A 15,907-nucleotide genomic window follows, 5' to 3' on the forward strand; every position below is an offset into this window, starting at 1 on the left:
TAAATACAAATCTTACATTAAAACTATCCTTCATTGCATTTAGGCCAATAAAGAGCTTACTCGTCGACAGTGATCATAAGACCATTATTGGCTGACAGCATTAGGAGATCATTTGATGTAAGCCTCTTTTAGATTTAATAACTGTCGGAATCTATTGCTATGTGCAGAACTATATGTACCTTATGTTACAGGGTGACAATATTTTGCCCTGGTCTATTTTTTTTCTACTTTTTAGCTTGTCTGGGGCTACGGCGACCTCAGTGCTGGATTCCTCTGGACCAGTGGGGGGGTTCCACATTCGGTCATCTCTGTGGGTGTTGGCAGATCTTGGCAGACTGGATTTATTATGCTATGGCTATTTGTAACTCCAGTGCATGTACATAGGATGGTATGTATTTAATTGCAACATACATGAAACATATTTGAAATTCTGTTATTGTTTAAGGTTCTCACTGTGACCTGTTATATTACAGAATGAATCTACACCATCCTCTTCCATAATTCATCCCTGATGAAAGAAAGTATTCAGAAACGTGTCGGGTGTTACACGGATGAAGTTCTAGTGCAATAAATGAGGATGTTCTACACACAAGTTAATGTTTCCAGCTTACTATGAAATATAGCCATCACTATCAATGTTTTATCTATTGGTGACACTGTATAATTTTATTTTATTCTCTTAAATAAATCTCTTTGTATTATTATTATTATTATTATTACTACGAGTTTATATAGCGCCAAAGGGTTTGCTCAGCGCTGTACAATAGGGGGGACAATACATGGCACAGTACAACAACAACAAACAACGTACGAGGGGTAAGAGGGCCCTACTCTTACGAGCTTACAATCTAGGATTGTACCTCAGTATCCCATGTAATTGCCTTTGAATTCCCGTACCATTATTGGGGGTTCTCTGATTTTTCCTAACTGTGCTTCTGTGCTGTCACCTTGTCACATGGACTTCCAATGAAGATGATATGTGGCCATTTTTACACACATTACGCAGGGATGGTTCACTGGTGTCAACATCTGAAAAACTTGCCCTAAGAAATACCATTCAGTCAGTCAAAGAGGCTGGAGGATAGCAGCAGTGGTATGCAACAAAGCATGAAACAGATGAAAACAAGTATTTGATTAAAACGAAAAATAGCTGTTATTTATGATTCACAGTGCTTTAGGTAACTAAATGTAATTCAGTTAGAGTTTATATCTACATTTTCTCAAATTCAGGAAGTTTTACAATGAGTGATGAGAATCTTTGACCTAATACAGGGACTTGAAGCAGTCTGTTTTCACACACATCTGTTGGTCTTCCTCGGTTTTAAGTGAGACAAATTTACTATAAAGACACACTGAGGATTATTTTCTAAAACTGGAGAGTGCAAAATTGGGTGCATTTCTGCATAGAAACCAATCAGCTTCTAGGTTTTATTGCCAAAGCCTAAAAGGAACAAACTGATGTTAGAAGCTGATTGGCTACTATACACATCTGCACCAGATTCTGAGTGCTCCAGTTTTAGTAAATCCCCCCCCCCCCCCCAATGTCCTCAGTAAAACACAGCAACATTTTGCATTGTGCATTGGTTGCCAGTCGGATGGCCTTCCTAAGGGTTATGTTATAATTGGTGTGCAGAATGTATATTTTTGTAGTGTAGCTAAATTAAATGCCTATTAACAGTAATTCTATGCTTTGTATGCATTCACAAGGGCCAGCACTGTATGGTGTTGGAGAAACAGAAAAGGTTCCAACTTGTAATTTCCACATGATTGACCTCACAAGTGGTATTTGCAACTCAAACAATTCAGGCTTGAAGAAGCTTCCTAAATTATTCAAGTTGTGATGTCACAATGCCCCCACCCATTTACATCTGATAAATGGCTGCACAAAACACAGGCATTGGTAAAAAAAAATAAGGTGGGACCATATGACACATATGGGAACTACCAACAATATGTCAAAGCATGAATACAACATGTGCAAATGCTCAACCTCTGACCTGACCACACAAAGACAGGAAAACTGATGACTATGGGGACAGTGTAGAGCAACTGCAGAAAGAAAAAATGCTCTGACAATCCTGGAAGTGTCGGAGGTGGGATATAAAAACAGAAACCACTTACCAAAGACAGTTGAACAGAATACCTCTAGTAGAATCACTAAGAGATCTATTTTTTACTGCAGATTCCAACAAATTTTACCAAAGGTTCTCACATTTCTAAAATTGATTTACAAAATGTGTGAACCTTGGGTTAAAGCTGTGCAAACATTACAATTAGAACATTGATAACCTGCCCCTAATGGCTCCTTTATTAATTTTGCATGATAACGAGCCTGCATGTTTTCACTCAAGATTTCCGTAACCTTTTCTAAAAAAAATTAAAAAAAATTTAATTATAAAATGTGTAAGTCTTGGGTGAATGTTGTGGAAACTTTATAATTAAAACATTGATAATCCAACCCCTAAGTGCTCCTTTATTAATTTTCTATGATTTAATGATCCTGCAATGGACAATATGATGGCAGGGTCACTTTAAAGCTACTATGCAATATAAAACTACTGTTCAAATTACAAACTTTCTTAGGAGCAATGTTATTCCTAGTCATCTTTTAATTTCATATTAACCTTTCAATGGTATTAAATGTTAATCAACCATATTATTTTTAATAAGAAATGGCAAGGAAGTGAACCTTGTCAAATTTTGTAGCTATATGACTCTTCCTGGGAATCAATTATCTACAGCATTGGGACACCATTAAACCATATCCAGCTAATGAGCTCAGCGACAGGCATTTTATCCAGCAGTGAAATATGAGAGGATCTGCAGAAAATTGATGGTGATATTTCAGACAGGAACATTTCACAGAAAAACCAGGTACTTCCAATATCAATCTTAACGAGGACCTAGCCTTATGATCACTTTGAAAGTCTTTACAGAGGGACAGGAAGAAAATGCCTGTGCAAAAATTTGACAATTTGCTGAAAACCCAACTTTAGCCAAAACTTTTTATGCAACATTTGGATAGAGTGGAGGGGGGTTAGAACCTCTGTCACGTTTTAATGGCTGTTAAGAAGGTGTGGATAGGATATGCTGGATAAAATAACTGAAGTTAGCTTAGTTTTGTAATGCAGAGCAAAGTTTATATTGTAGAGTACAAATGCTCTACTTAAATTCCAGGTATAGATGTTTTATACCTAGTTAAACTTTAAATGTAGCATACTTGGCCAATGCACCTGGAAGCTGGAAATCACTGAGGTAGACACCATTACTCCAGCAAAAACATGCAAAGTAATCTCTGATTGGACAAGGTAGAGAGCAAGACATTATCGTCCTGCCTTTCCACCTCATCCAGTTGGTAAACACCTTGCATTCCTACAGAAAATGCAAAGCTTTCTCTGAATTGCTGTGGTGCTGAGCAACGAACTTCCTGTGTTCTGAGTGCAGCAGGTCAGTCACTCAGAAAAGGATACGAAAACTAACAGAGATCTCTGGAGTAGTGGTGTCTACTTCAGTGGTTTCCAGGGGCATCATCCAAGTATGGTATATGTATATTTACATTGGATCAATGTAACTATGTATAAAACATTCATGCCTGGATCTCTTCTTTAAGCATCTCTGAATAATGCCCATGTGTGGACAAATTCCTGGTGAGAAAAACAGGATCGCTACACCATTGGTTTTAGGAGCCCATACAACACATAGACAAAATATTTCAAGGATTACATGCACTGGGTCATAGCATACTAATGGAAGTCATTGTCCTTTCCACAAATTGTTTCCTGAATGGAAGCAATCATGTCGATGGGAGACATTTTTCATATAATTCAAGAATCAAAACCCCATTTTGATGCAAAATGGGATCTATGGTTTTTATTTTGTCTACCTTCAGCAGAGTGAAACCATTCAGTTATTTCATATAATGTTTTCTTGAAATCTGACCTACTTCCTGCTACATTGCCTTTAGGTACATCTACCTACTTTGAACCTTTGTATGTACTTGAATTTACTCAAAATTTACCTAATGTGATTTGAAGGTGCCTTTTTTGTATTTTTTCTTTGTATGTTCATGTTTTTTTTTCTTTTGTATTATGTATATATGGCTTATTGGATACGACAGATGTGAATTGCCTTTTGCTACTTTTAGACAAATTATCTTGGATGTATCCACTGTACTCTGTACCTGCTTCACATTTTTTTTCAATAAAAAGTTTGTAACATAGATTATAAGGTGCATTAATCAGGGCTAAATAAATACAGACAATAAAAAAATGCTGAGAAGAAAGCCTGTGACCTGTCAAAGTCGCATGACCAGCTCTTATCCAATCATGATGCTCTGTTGGCTGCAAAGAGCAGAAAGCATAACTTTGGTGCTCCTCCAGCTCTACACTGCAGTCTGCATTTCACAAATGGGACCCAAAATGTTGGCCGCGGTGTTCGAAGGCCTGTGGAATATTATGAATGGCAGGATCTCAGGTGTATACATATTATTTGACAAATCTTATGGCACATAAATCAGCTTCTGTATATACATTTATCTGATTATTCAGCTATCCAGAAATCCTTTATGTAAGGTGCTGTTTTGGACTTATTTGAAAATGTCTTATTATTTCATGTGTAGGAGGCTTAATTAACTGCCGCTCTGTATCTGATATATTCGGATGAATGACCTTCATTTACTTTTTTTTTTCATTAGATGTTCTGCCTGACTAACAATTTCTGTGAGCTGACTGCTTTGGCCAGTAATTTGCAATAGAGCATTAAATTGTTCCGTTAAACAGCATTAGATAGCCGCGTTCATATGTGTTTTCAAGATACCGAGCTAAGCGCAGCACTTTCTTCAAATTCGAGAGCCTCCCTCTCCCCCCTTCGTTGTTCATTTTACATTAACCTGCTTTTCAGACATGTAATTACTCTCATGCAATGCACTTCAATGTCCACATAATAGAATTTACAAAGGGACAATATATTCTATTCTCCTAAGTGTTCTAATGGAAGTGCTCGTGTTATATGAAAGGAACCGGGATGAAAGTTCCAAAGTGAGCATATTTCTTGGCTACAATGAGAATGAAAATGCAGCTCCAGTAAGTTTGTTAAAAAGGCCTAAAACAGGCCAGTTCTTTACCCATTCAGGGCACAGAGGCAGGTTTGCTTTAACCTCCTCATGGCCTAAAGCATATGATCAACTTTTCTCCCCTCTCCGCTGCAACTGTGATCAGTTCTGGAAGCCGAATGAAATACCCAGTACTTCCATGTATTGATGAGCATGGGACTCATTCCATGTGACAATGATGGGCGACTCAAGGCTGTCACACCAAGAGCCTATAGCTCTGTGTAAGCTTTAATACCAACAAAAAGTGGCTTATACATAGCCTTCCTTTTCGTCCTAGTGGCTGAATGGAGCTGCAACGGAGCAAAAAGAAGGTACGTTTATATTACTGGAGAGTAACATATACTTACCGTACATATCTTACTGGAGAGTTATGTTGCCCTGCAAAGCACAATATCAAGGTTAAGAAAATGGCTTCCTCGGTCTGCACACTCAGAACATATAAAGTATGGAAAATAGGAAAGTGATTGATTCTAACAAACAAAAATTCTTCTAATAAGTAGGATGAGTCAATCTCTATGGGTTCAGTTCAGTAAATCTTGTTTGAAGTTCAACAAAACCATACTAAAATGGTAATCCCCATTCAAGTCTATGGAAGGAGAATTCTCTGAGTAAATTCATTTTTATGGTTAATAGACAAGCCACTGTTTAAAAGGCATGGCATTGCCATGTGGGACATGTGCCAATGCAAAAACATTTTTTTTAACAGTTATACTTTTATTAGAAAAGCAAAAAAAAAAAAAGTACAAAAACCAAGCACTGCTGTAGAAACATGACATCAAATTCAACAGTAATTAATACTCTGTGTGGTAGGCAACAACAGACAATACATTGACATAACCAAAATAAAGAGTAGGATCAATAGGGTTTCAACATTCCAGCCCAAAGGGTAAATGGGGGAGGGATAGGTAGAGGAAGGGAAGGAAGAGGACGAAGGGGAAAAAAGGAAGCAAGAAAACCAGAAAAGGAGAAATAGGGTAGGAAAAAGGAAGGGAAAAGAATGGGGGGGGGAGACAGGATAGGGGCCAGGGAGTTCAAAAGGCAATGAACATATAGTTATCCAGGTGCAAATACGTGTATATGCCAAGCAGACTAAATTTTATCAAGCTTTTTAGGTCAATTGTTAGTTTATATTAAGGTAATACAACATCAGTAGCCAAATGCCAGAAGGATACAGTAGGAAGCAAGAGGGCTTCCACATAAGAAGGATCTCCTTGCGGGCATAAAAGGAAGAAAAAAAAAATAGTTTGACAATTCATTGCTAAACCATCCAGCACTCCCTGAAGTATCACCTTGGGATCCAGATTTAGGGATAAGTCATATGTATCATTAATGATGGCAAGGATGGATGTCCAAAAGGCTTAAAGCCATATATAAGAAGGCATCCTCAGCAAGCTGACATCTAGAACATAAAGGGCTGACTGTGGGATAGATAGCAGCTAGGCACACAGGAGCATAGTAATCTCTATGAAGAAATTTCACTTGAATAAAGCTATCCCTGGCTGAAAGCATATTAGTAACATATTAGCGCACACACTTGTTCCAGTCCTCTTCCGACAATTCCAGTAAATCAGCCTGCCATCTGGAAAGCAGTTTCAGTAATTTTACAGAATGTGCAATGGAGAGATGAAGATAAATGGATGATAAGAGTTTTCTTATCACACTAGACGTCAATAGGTGTTCCAAGGGATCAGATTCAAGAGTGACAGAATCAGGGAATTGCGATAGCACCACATGTCAAAGCTGCACATAGTGAAACAGCATCCAATTAGGTAAATTAAATTCTGTTTTAAGTTCCATGAAATTTCGCAATCTGCCATTGGATATAATATGCTTACGACCCACCATGCCCCAAGTGGCCTATACTGAGGATCATGGACTGTGTGCAAATGAGGCAGAATGTGTGAGGTGTACAATACTGGGCCCTCAACGGTGTCCAGACAGCAATGGTGGCTCCCATAAGGCAAGTGAGTGCGGGATGGGCACAGAGGCCCCAGAAGACCAGGTTGCTTAAGGTGGCATAGGAGCCCACAATTCCCACCTCCAACCTAACTGTTGGGTTGTCTTTTGGCTGAGAGAACTCCCAGTGCACTGTAACAGATACCACCACCCTGCAATATAAACAAAATTCAGGGAAAGAAAGACTTGCTTGGGAAAGAGAAAGTCTTAATGTCGCTTTACCCAACAAGGGGGTTTTCCCTGTCCAGACAAATGACCATACAATACAAAAACATTTTTGAAAAATTAAAGTGGGGGAGAGGGTATTTTCATATGTCTTGGTGGACAAAATTGAAAACACACATCTCCTTTAAATAACATGTTTGAAGATGTTCTAAGGGTACACTGAGTTGGGTGATTAACTACATCCTCCGTGCAGAGCCGCTGGCAGTTGCATGTGCATTCACCTCAGAGCAGTGTGCATGCATCCCAAATGGATACACAGGGGTTTATTTACTAAAGCTGGAGAGTCCAAAATCAGACTCCCTTCTGCATAGAAACCAATCAGCTTCCAGGTTTCATTGCCAAAGCTTCATTGAACAAGCTGAGGTTAGAAGCTGATTGGTTTCTATGCAGAAGGGAGTCTGATTTTGGACTCTCCAGCTTTAGTAAATAAACTCCACCGTGTCTGCATTCAGGTCTCTGTAACCACTCCTGCCCACATATCTAACTTGACATGCTACTGTGTCCATGCAGACGCTGCATGTGCATCCTCTTTTTTTCTCTCTCTCAATCAACATGGGGCTATTTTATTTTGCTAGCATTAGCAAATAGATAGGAAAATCTATTTAATTTTTTTTTTTTACACGTCTTCAGTTACTTCCATGTCTAGTCAAATGATGTCTTACATCCCAGAAGTACTAAGGAGGGAAGGAGGGGTTTGCTGAGCTAAACACACCCTCCTGCCTGCATACCTGAGTTAAGGGCAAATAGATTCCAGGACATAAATGCTACCTGAATCATTGGCCCTTACTTAAGATGGCCACGTTCAAAAATGCTAAGGGGGTGTTTTTCAAAGTGATTTCTCAGCAAAATAAAGCATGGAGACATGGACGGATGGGAGAGTTTGATTTGAATATTAACCTCTTCATGCCAGCTGCACACAAATGTATGGCCTCCCAGCGTCTGGGAGGCCATACATTTGTGTGCAGCCTAGACGCCGAGCGGCCGCACATTTGTGTGCAATTAAAACATTAAAACAAATTTGTGTGCAAGAAAAACATATGTGCTGAGAGCGCGCGCCCTGCGCACTCCCAGCACACATGTTCGGTACTCACAGAAAGGTTCCGATCTCCTCTTTCCCGATCATGCGACCACTTCTGGCGGCGAATCATGGTGGTGACATGACCCCAAAACCCCGCCCAGCCTCCCGGCTTCTGAAACCCTTAAAGGGCCGGAAGGCGCAAGGGGTTAAAAATGCATTAAATAGCGTTTTTGGTTTGGTGCTCAGATGCAGATGGAAGATGGAACTACAATCAGAATTAAAGTTTTACAACAGTCCTAATCTCTTCCTATGCATTCTGTCAACTTTTCCTGTCCTTTCCCTGCAGCAGCTTCCAATACATTTACATTATGGCTGGTCTGGTAACCCTTTTTATAACAAGGGTGCTGCTACATAACAAAGCTCCATTATTGGCCTTTCTAAGCCAGCCTACTTAAATTTAAAGGCGCTTGAAATAATGTTACAAATAAAGTGGGCGGCTATTTTATCAAAATTTAAGATTACCAGGACCATAATTTTGAACACACTTTGAGCCTAAACTCCCCTCGAGGCCATGGTGGACCTCAACCTGAACCTCAACTCTACTGCCTCTGACAGCATTATGGAAAAAGGGAGAGAGTACATTTCTGTATCTTTTGCTTGCAAGCAGACAGGTGTCTGCTTGCAAGCAAAGTGGAGGTCACCCTCTTGCACCCAAAGTGGAGGTCAACACCTTCTGTTGAGTGGGAAATTCATTTATTACTCATGAGTGGTTGAGAAGAATTTACTGGATCTGTTTTACACCCTCCTATGGTACTCTCATTCATTTACAAGTTTTTGAACTTTGCCATACCCTGTATTAAGATAATTATTACACGTGGTGTTGAGAGAGCACTTTACATACATTTGTGATTCCATTCTTATGTTATAGTATATTTATTTTATTGAGCAAGCACAATATCTATTTATGGTTTGTTATTTAGAGTGTTTACTCACTTAATAGGGGCAGCTGCCACCACTGCCTGATTATGGCAGAATTTATAATTCTATTTTAGAACTTACACCAGGTATCACAGGCACCACGATAATTGTTTTTTTGATTTATGAGTAGCAGCCTGGGCTGAATCATAGTCAGTGGGTCGATTTTTGGTCACACCTGAGTGGCTGTGCAGATCAGTTCCTTGAACCCCCCCCCCAAAAAAAAAAAAACTCGGAGAAGATTCTAGAAGCAGTAGACGGAGTGAGGAGGGGCATACTTAAGGGATCCTGACCAATCCCCAGGCAGGAGGCTTGGCATAGGGTCAGGACAGCCCTTAAGTATGATTGAGCCTGAAGATGTGAGGAAGGCTGAGATGCAGGAACCTGGGAGAGGGCCCAATGAGAAGGCACCTACCTACAGGACAGGTCCTGGAAAGGAGCCTCGTCAGTCCCTAGAGGAAGGACCACCTGTGGAACCAGGGAAGGAGCCAGCCCAGCAGAAGGCCTGAAGGAAGCCACCAAACCAACCAGCTCACAGGCAAGGACTGAGTGAGTAATCCTACACCCCCAAGGCCAGTTAAGGGGAAAGAGCATTCTAGTGGGAAACCTGACTAGCTCCATACCTGGGAATGTTAACCCTTTGAAGTAGCAGCTACTGGATCCCCTTGCCCAGGGATTACTACAGACAGCTGGGTAAAAAATAGGATTTATCTGGGGTCTGGGGTGGTACACCAGGAAAGGCTGGAGAGCTCTCCTAGAAGAGAAGTTCTATCCATGGACTTGTACATAGTTGCATAGTTGCTAAGAAGTTGTCCTCAGTTTATTGTCCCTTGGGCATCCCATACACCCCTTATCCTATCCAAGTTCAATACCCTTAATAAAACCTAAGAACAAATCTCAAGGACTGTCTACTGTCTCCAGAATGCAAGTATGTGGAAAATATGTGTTGCCTCCCTGTGCAGGACTAAAGGGGGACCCAAATCCTCAAAAACTCCTAAGGGGTAGTGCTACATGCAGATTCTTTAATAATTTAATTCAGCTTACAGATTTTTTCATTCGCACTAAAAATGTAAGCCTTAAGCAGCAGTGGCAGCCAATTTACGCTGTACACTGTAGGCATGTGTAGCACCCTCTAGTGTGCTACTAGGGTAATGTAGGTAAATTTATTGTGTATGACTCATGATAACTATGTGAGTCTTTGATTAGGTTGGGTTACTGCAGATCAGACTGAATGGCTTAACAGGCTGGGACTCTATCACCTCTACCTGATTCTGGAGGACCATGGAAGCTTCCAGAAGCCAGTGGGTGGAAGGGTTGGAGACCTAAATCTGCATGTTTATGGGAGTCTACCTAATTCCAAGTTTGGAGGCCCTGGTAGAGTGGTGAGGCCAACCCGTAAATATGGGAGTGTCAGGCTGGCAGAGGAGTTGGAAGGAAGATGGAGTTCTGAAGAGGCTGTTGGTGGCCTGGGAGGGTCCCCAAGGTCTGGGCTTGGGCTCACTAAGGAGAACCCATTCAGCAGGATCATTGCCTGGAAGCAGTGTGAGCAAGGAGGACAGAGTAAGTATGTCAGCCGGGAGGCAGTTCTACAGGGGAGAGGAGATATCTCTGCATGTAGTTTGCAAAAAGCTAACCTAACCTTCAGAGGGACAAGAGGTGGGGGGGGGGTGTAAAGCACTGTGTAAATGTCAATTTACACAGTGCTTTACATACAGTATATATTGTACATTCACATCAGTCCCTAACCTTCAAGGAGCATACAATCTAAGGTCCCTAACTCACATTCATGCATACACATACTAGGGTCAATTTAGAAAGGAACCAATTAACCTACCAGCATGTCTTTGGATTGTGGGAGGAAACTGGAGTACCCAGAGGAAACCCACGCAGGCACAGGGAGGACATGCAAACTCCAGGCAGGTGGTGTTGTAGTTGGGATGTTATGGATTATGGATGTTATTATGGATGTCCCATTGTATTCTTTCCTGAAGACAATAGAGAGGGTTACCTACCCTAGTGCGGTCACAAAGAACAATAAAAATCTAACAGGTTTAACTAGGGGTGGACTGACAACTCATGGGGCCCCCGGGCAATAGGGGATCATGGGGCCCCTGTGTCCTTGCCCAAACTCAAAAAAGCCTATGAAAAAAGGTACCAGGGGCATCTCATGGGGCCCCCTACTGACCCCGGGCCCTTGGATAGTGCCCGAGTTTCCAAATGGTCAGTCCGCCCCTGGGTTTAACCCTTCTGCACTTCATCTAAAACAAAAAAGAATGTAGATATTGTGACAATAATGAAGACTGACAAACACCAAACTGAGTGAAAGGAATGGATCATAGCCACGTTGAACACAGCATATCCCTAAAAATGCACAAGATGGTAACAGAAACAGTCAGCTTTAAATCTCATGTCCGGGGTGAGCAGCTAGGAAAGAGGACACTTGTCATATACAAAAGACCTGCACACACCTAGTGACACAATGAAATCCCACTCATTGGATTTAATTAGGTCTGGAACACCCTTTCAAGGCACAGGAAATGCTGTTAAATATTGGTAACTCTTACTATAGAAACTATGCTAAATATGCAAAGTGATTTATGGGGGCCAATGACTCAGATTGACTCATGACTCATGATATATGAGATTGGAATTACTCTGCAAGTGAACTGGACTCATGGAACCAAAACCAGGCAAACTGCTTATTTATGTTTCAATTTTAATCATGTTTATTTTACTGTTGCTTATTGTCTGTTTCAAAATATTGTTTTCTGTAAATATTTCCTGCTTAGTTTTTCTTTTTTCATTAAAATTCTAATTGAAAATCTTTAAACTGAATCTCTGAATGATTTAGTTAGAAACTAAAACATTTGCAGCTTTGAAGATATTATACGACTCTGTTACATTCCTGTCAGGTCATGGAAGGTAGTGATACCGAAATTTTCTTTTAAGGCTAGGATTGCAAGAGCAGATGCTATAAATGGTGCATGCTTAAATTAAAACACATGGTGGTGGCTACCGCATGTAGGTAAAGGGCTAACTACTTGGTTAACCGGCCCATTAACAATCACTTTCAGTCTACCAGTCTACCAGTGCGGAGAATGTTGTTCCAGAGCTGGATAATACATCACATTTTAGTCAAAGCCAGGACTGTTTTTCAGCGGGAATGAGGGGGGAACGTGGTTCTGGCACCTCCAGCACTGAATGTATGTAATGGCAAGGGGTGCGTGGGTGTGCTGGAGTATCTATTGTTGATAGCTGCTGGGGGACCTATTGTCACTGAAGGGGATCTATTTTTGTGTGGTGGTCTATTGTTGCTGGGGAGGTCTCTTGTTGTGGTGGGGGATCTATTGTTTATGGGGGTCAATTGTTGCTGGAAGGGATCTAAATTGGGGGAGGGCTCTATTGTCTATCGTTGCTGGCTGCTGGAGAGTCTATTGATGCTGGCTGCTGAGATATCTGTTGCAACTGCTGGGGGTGTATTGTTACTGGGGTTTGTCTTTTGTTTTCATGGTCCATTGTTGCTGGAGAAATTTATTGTTGGTGGGCGGGTCTATTGCTGCTGCCTTTGGGGGATCTATTTTCTGCTTGGCTCTGTATTCTCTAAAAGGAGAGGTAATGGGAGGTGGGTAGGGGGTGGAACCAAGTAACGTGCTAAGAGGTGGGTAGGGGGCAGACAAGAAGTGACTCAGAACGGGGGAGTTCCTGCACCTATTTTTTGAGAAAAAAGCCCTGGTTATAGCAGTAGGATTTGAGAGTGTAGTCATATTCAGATATACTTTAATAAATTGGTATACCTGTGTTTTCACCTAAATAGGTTTTATACAATAGGGGAAAGAACATGCGGTGATTGCTAGTGTAATGTCCTCCAGGTTAGTTAGATAGCAGTTTGTTGTTTTATTTTTCTAGGCCTGAGCAGTAGCCTAAAATGAGTCAGTCTGTGAATGAGGCAGGAGTTCACTTCAGGACAGGCTAGGGAGGTTCTAAAGGTCAGAGCTTCTGGAGCCCGCCCACCTCTCTAGAAATCTGAAAGCTTTCTGGAGGAGGGATAGAGGAGGGGAGGAAGCTCAGATCTGCATACTTGAGGGACCAAGGCAACCATTAAGTATCACAGAGCCTGGGTGGAAGGGAGCAGTGTCGGATGGAAGATGCAGTGAGTGGCTGGAGTGTGGAGCCTGGGAGGCAGCCCAGGGAAGAGGCCTATCTACAGGACGTTATTGGAGAAGAGGATCCCCACTGTACCACTGTCTCCAAGGGAGGACAATCCTGAGTAGCAGGGAAGGAGTCAGCCCCGCGAAAGGCCTGAAGGCAGCCACCAACCCATTGAGCTAATAGGAGAGAACAGTGTTAGTACCCTTACACCCCCTGGGCCAGATAAGGGGAGAGGGCAGTCAGGTGGGGATCCCACCTAGATTCTCATCCAGGGCTGCTGTGCTAAATTGGCAGTTTCTGGGACCCTTGCCCAGGGAATACCTTCAGTGCACTTGCCTGAAGAGGAGGCTCCATCTGGGGTCTGAGGAGGTTACACCAGAGGGCTGGCATGCTCTTAAAGGAGAAACTATTTTGTCCACATCTGTACATAGTTATTAAGGAGTTTGTCCTCAAGTTTGCAGTTTCCTTGGGCATTCCATACACCCCTCAACCCCCTCCAAGTTCTAAACCCCTTAATAAAATCACAAAGCCAAGCTCAAAGACTGTTTACTGTCTCCAGTATGCAAAGTGTGGAAGAAAATGTGTGTTGCCTGACTGTGCACAGCTTTTGAGGGTCCCAAAACTCAGTGACTACTCCTAAGGGGGTAGTGCTACACTAGTAACTATTTAGAAGTTAAAGTGAAATACAATTAGTTGCCTTGGATTATGCTCTGTCTTACCTAGTAAGTCTTGCTGCATACTCAACTACTAGAGACACTACAGCAATTTCACCCTTGTATTGTGTTAAATAACCCTCAAGAATCTTAATTTCCAGGAAACCTTTTCAAATAACTTGAGAATCAGTAGGGTCAAGACACAGAAATCAGCTAAATGAGGCTTTATAAATAACCTTTTATAAGTCTGCGGTAATTATTAAAGCTAGATTCCCATTTTCATGTTTTCCTGACAGTGCTAACCTTTCATGTCTTAATTAAGTCCACAGTTTTACAATGGAATAGAATATAAAAAGGAAAATATAGTATATTTTCATTATGCACACATTTATAGTTACTATTGCAACATTTACTAGGAAGTAATTTCTGATGACAATTTCGCATTTTACTTGCACTTCCATGTTTTTAACTATTTCTTTAGTGCTCATAGCACCAATAGAAAGACAGGAAAACTATAAAGGCCCCCCTGTTTCATTGCGTGCATTGTATTAAGGCAACCTATTCAGTGGCTTCCTCTGCTTAACTGAATGTTTGGAAGATGTCCCATGAATAAACACCCACATGTTCAACTCAGTCACCATATTCCAATCACCTTGGTATCAGAAAATGTGTCAAGGCCAGGGGCGGACTGACCATTTGGAAACTCGCGCACTGCCCGAGGGCCCGGGGTCAGTAGGGGGCCCCATGAGATGCCCCTGGTACCTTTTTCATAGGCTTTTTTTAGTTTGGGCAAGGACACAGGGGTCCCATGATCCCCTATTGCCCAGGGGCCCCATGAGTTGTCAGTCCGCCCTGGTCAAGGCAGATGTGGATTGTCCAAAATCCAGACTGGAGTTGAACAAAGTTGTGGTAACACCCTATTATTTTAAGCTGATAACATTTATATGTGCAAAAATTCCCTTTCAACAGCTGTCTTCTGCAGTTATCACAACAGGTTATAGAGCTTGTTAGGACATCTACTGCCTGTCAAGCGCAGAGCAGCTTCAGGACCCAATATATACATGCAGCCAATAGGTAACAAGAAATGTTAAGATTTTAAACCAATCAACAGCTCAAATGGTGAAAGTTCACTTGCTATATGAAAATAGAGATAATGAGAGAATAGAATAGACAAGCATAAATATATTTATTAAATAGAAATCATGAAAAATATCATTCACATGTTACCAGCTGAGAGGAGGGAGAAACACGGCACAAACATTTTGCTCTGCTTAAGTGGAATGGCCTTGCAACCCTAATTGTGGCCAATATGGAATACTGAAAAAAATGTTGAGAGTTCCTAATTTGGTTGCACTGCGTTCAAGAGGGATAGTATGAACCCTGCATTTACCTCGACATCATGTTCTGCCCCAGCTGTAGGGTTGGCCTGACAAAAATTTGCAGACTTTGAACACCAGTTTAGTCTAGGGTACCAGTGGACAGTTCTGGCTGAGCCATCTTGAGGGTCAAAAGATTGACTGGACAGCATTACAAACCTTGTCCAATAGCTAATGTTCCCTCTTCATTGGAATAAATGATTATGTCTACAAAGCAAAGTGTGATATTGATTGAAAAAAACCCTTTGCGTGTTTATATGGCAGAGATGCCTGTGGGTGAATAGGAAATGGTTCTGGTGCTTAAAGCTACCTTTGATAGTCTGAAACACAGTCTGACTAGTGTAGGTAACCTTGACAAAGCCATTGTCAGGACTCAGGTCTGAACGTGCAACCTCTGCTGCATCTGGCGATGTCACTTTTTGCTGAGCCATCTGGAATGCTGGAC

This window comes from Staurois parvus, unplaced genomic scaffold (assembly GCF_062004578.1).
Source record: "Staurois parvus isolate SC_StPar_1 unplaced genomic scaffold, SC_StPar_1.0 ptg000031l, whole genome shotgun sequence".
Classification (NCBI taxonomy): Eukaryota; Metazoa; Chordata; class Amphibia; order Anura; family Ranidae; genus Staurois; species Staurois parvus.